We start from the raw sequence: 4,288 nt of genomic DNA, 5'->3' as shown, positions 1-4,288 counted from the left end.
CAGAATTATCACTATACTTCCAACTGTCCTTGAGCAACCAATCTTTGGTAAACCTTAGATTGTCCTCGACAATTGTTTAATCCTTTTAGTCATATCCAGTTCTAAACCTTTTCCCTTCCTAATGCCCTAGGCATTTGGAAACTTTTAGAACGGATGAATATAGCACATGTAATCGATCCTATATCCGAAGCATATGGGACACGATTCATGATGTCTCACATAAAGACTAAACCAGTCTTTTGCTATACTATGTCCATTTCAATTTGCCAAGTTCTCATAGTTCAGATTATGAAAAGGGATGCCGTAATCATAATCGAGTTTTAGAACGCAAATAATGGACTCATATACAAAATTTCCTTATGTTGAGCCATTCCAACATGAAATTCATATATATATCCTTGACTAAATGATTAAAACCTCACGATCTAAGCTTATAGATTTGAGATGAAGTATAATTTCCTCTCCCTTAATTACAGCAAAACAACTCTTTCCCAATTGAAACTTTTTGTTTTCTACAATTAACATTGCTAGCTTGCAATACTTATCATAATTATCAAGCTCCCACTAACATGATGATTATTAGCATAACACTTATGCTCCCACTAGCTTTGACATGTACTCAGAAATCAGCTGACTTTCTTACCAAAGTTCAGATTTCTGATACTAGATTGTTTTGATAAAACTTTATCAAAATCATACACCTTCCCTTAGATAGAACACTTGTGTGTCTAAACAATTATGAAGAGGGATGCCGTAATCATAATGGTTAGACCTTTTTGCCACTTCTCACAAGTCCAGGTTAGTGTGCCGGTAAACCACATACGCTCCACTAACGACTTTGAGAATGCAAATATCACAATTGCTATCTAGCTAAAATCTACTTAGTGAAAGTGTTTCCTCACCATCATTTTCATGAATCGGAGAGAAACCTTATGACACTTAGATTTAATGGTGTATGTGTTCTTATCCATGTGAATTGTCAAAACCATAGACACAAGACAAGGATAATGACAAATCCAAACTCATATGGACTGAACTCAATCTTAATTTCTTGCCACCTGGCAGCTCAAGGGCCTGCCATTGCTTCCAAGTTGTTGTGCAACAAATTGAGAACTCTAAGAACTCATATGCAAAGCCAACTTTAACTGGAATGGGCACAAAATATGTCAACACGATAGGTTATAAACCGCAAGTTGTGTGCTAGAGAAGAACTTCAGGTTTTATTCTTGATTAGTTCTTGAGACTTTCAAGACCTTTAAGACCCCCACTATCCTCTTGACCTATAAGACTCCCTTGTAAAATATCCAAGAGATAGTGTGGATTCTAATCAAGACAAACACTTCACATAATTGGCCTAAGTTGGTCTTTGTTTTATCCAAAACATCACAACTTACCAATTTCAAATGTACAAGAGTAGGAAACTTTTACTATTACATTTGACAAGTGTTTTAAACCTTCTTTAAGAGATGTCACTCAAATGACAATCTTGGATTATGACTCTAAGACTTGTTTTAGAACGAAGTATGACTCATCTTCTTGATTTAACCATTTCAACAATTCAAGATCCCTCTTCTTAGTCATAAGAATGCACTAAGATTTTCCTTAGAGAACTAATTTTGACATGGTTTCTTAATCATTAAGATGATCACAAAACTGATACTAAAGTACTCTCCCATCTTTTCAGATTTGACAAACTTTTATCCTTCTGCCTAATTTGATTCTTCTTATTCGCTCTGCCATACATTGGAACCTTTTTCCAATGTCTCAGAGTTACACTTAAGCTTGTAAGTATAATCATGTTTACTGAGCTTTAGTAAACTATGACGAATAATCTTATCAATCTTTTGTGGTGGACTTAATCAGTGCACAAGAATGTGTACTCGATCCCTGAGTCCTTTACTTGACTCACACATCCATGTGAACGAGTAATTAGTCTTAATTTTCCAATACTTGAAAATTCTCATTCATCATGCTATACAACTTGCATGATTCCAAGTTCCGGTCCAATTGAAACTTGGGTGATGAGAATCTTTCCTTATTTGGTAAATTTAGACATTACCACAAATGAAAGAATCAATTTCATACTTCCACTCTTGCTATTAATGGAATCTTATAAGCAACAATTTTTTCTCAAATGTCATTGTAAGGATATTTTAAAAATAAATAAAATCAAAATTTTTCCTTTTATTTTAAACTTTGCGGAAAACTTATCCTTACAATCCATATGAAAACTTGTTGTTATCTATTCCTAAGCAATATCTCATAACTCCTAAGAAGTAGCTCAAGAATCCGATTTTCAAACTATGCGATAGAAATCCATCTACGCCATCAGATTCAACATATTCTTTCTTTAAGTTTCTTCACTTTTCTTTGATTCTTAAAACATCACCATGTGACCCAGTCACATCATGTATCAAGAATCTCAGAATAGAAACTTAACAGAGTTAGATAGTGGATTTTACCTGAAGTAGAGTCAAACTTATTGACTTTAACATCCTTAGGTAAATTTGGCAGCTTCGCAACCAATTCCCCTTCCTTTGGCAATATAAACATACGGACCCTTTGATGATGGTACACGGGACTATCACAGACTTAGCTTTTCTCTTTACCATTTGGTCAACCGAGTTGACTATGGCCGATCCCTTTCCATTAGGAAGAGAATGCTTTCTGGGATTTCCTGTGTCACTATTGTCAATGTCCATCAAGTTTTAGGAAGTTGATATTAGCAAATCGATAAGATCATTAAGGGTCTTGTCATAGTCTGTTTCATAGGTGTCCCAAAGGAACTCCCTATGTGACTTAGAAAGTGATTGAACCACCAACTTTCTCAAGACTTTGACACCCAACTCTCCCGGCTTGTCAATATGTGACTACATCTTCAAGATGTGACCACACCTAGACCTTGCCTTGCCAATAGGGCTTGAGTGACCTTAAACTTTTCAAGAACTTGTGGGTTAGGGAGAATAATTGGAGGAGGTGAAAGAAGTATGATTTCCAAGGGACATCATCTTCATTTAGGAAAGCTTGTTTCAAGAGATTTGGGAAGATCATAAATGTCTAAACCAGACATGTTTTGGGAGATATTCAAGATAGTTGATTTTAAAGTCCTTAATATGACACCCAATATGAAATATTAAGGCTAGGACCCAACAAACTATTTTATAACTTAGAAGAGGTATGCCGTAATCCAAGCTATAAAATATTTGAAGGTAGGTGAATGACGATTCACCAATTTCCACCAAGATAAACGAAATGTATAATTAGGTTTTAATTGGTTTTGAAACTCCTAGATCTTTGAGATTCATTGAACTGTTCAAAGGCATGTTTCATTCTCGAGTGTGCCCTTCAGGTTTTGTGACTGGGATGCCGAGGATCACAAAACAAGGTGTGAAGTAACCATGCAAATTACTTGGTACCCTTAAGTGTTTACCCCTCAATCGATGTGCCGGTAAACCACACACGCTCCATTGATACTATGATAAATATTAAGTCACCCTTTACCTACCTTGTTAAGTCCAGGTTAGTGTGCCGGTTAACCACACACGCTCCACTAACGACTTAGACAAAGTGTAAAGTGTAATTTCATGGATTAGCACCTTATTCACATTTTCCTAAGTAACTAAGATTGGGTATTATTAAGAGTTTAGTTACTTAGTATTTGTCATTAATACTTTTAATGAAGGGAGAATTATAGTCCTGTCAAACCCGTTCGGCTAACGACCCTCCACCAGTCAAGCAAGCGGTGGGTGAGAGTGGACACCCATTAAGTTGCCATTTTATAGGCAACAACCTTATACCCACCTTATAGACCGGCTTCATGAATGAGGCGTACTAGCGGTAAGACTGACTTTACTCTTATACATATATATATATATATATATATATATATATATATATATATTATTAACTTATAATATTATAAAGTATAAGGGTTGAATTTTAACTCTTTCAAATTCTAAGGGCTAACTTGGAATTAAAGTATTCATAAGTGAAAATTTTTCAAATTCCAAAACTTGAGGGCAAGTTTTTGAAACTATTCAAAACTAATTAATTCCATAAATTATGTGTTTAAAGTAGTTTTAATCTAAAAACTCTTCAAGTTCCATAACTTGAGGACAAGTTATGGAAGACTTTAAACTAATAAAAGAATAAATTTTCTTTATTTTATAACTTATGAAATTAATTAAGGTTACACTTTATTTATTTATTTATTAATGAAGTGACTCTTGAACCTCCATAACTTAAGGACAAGACTCTTCATCTTTTGTAACCATTGCCAACTTTTATG

The sequence above is a fragment of the Lactuca sativa genome, chromosome 9, assembly GCF_002870075.4.
Source record: "Lactuca sativa cultivar Salinas chromosome 9, Lsat_Salinas_v11, whole genome shotgun sequence".
Lineage (NCBI taxonomy): Eukaryota > Viridiplantae > Streptophyta > Magnoliopsida > Asterales > Asteraceae > Lactuca > Lactuca sativa.
This window is presented reverse-complemented; position numbering follows the sequence as displayed.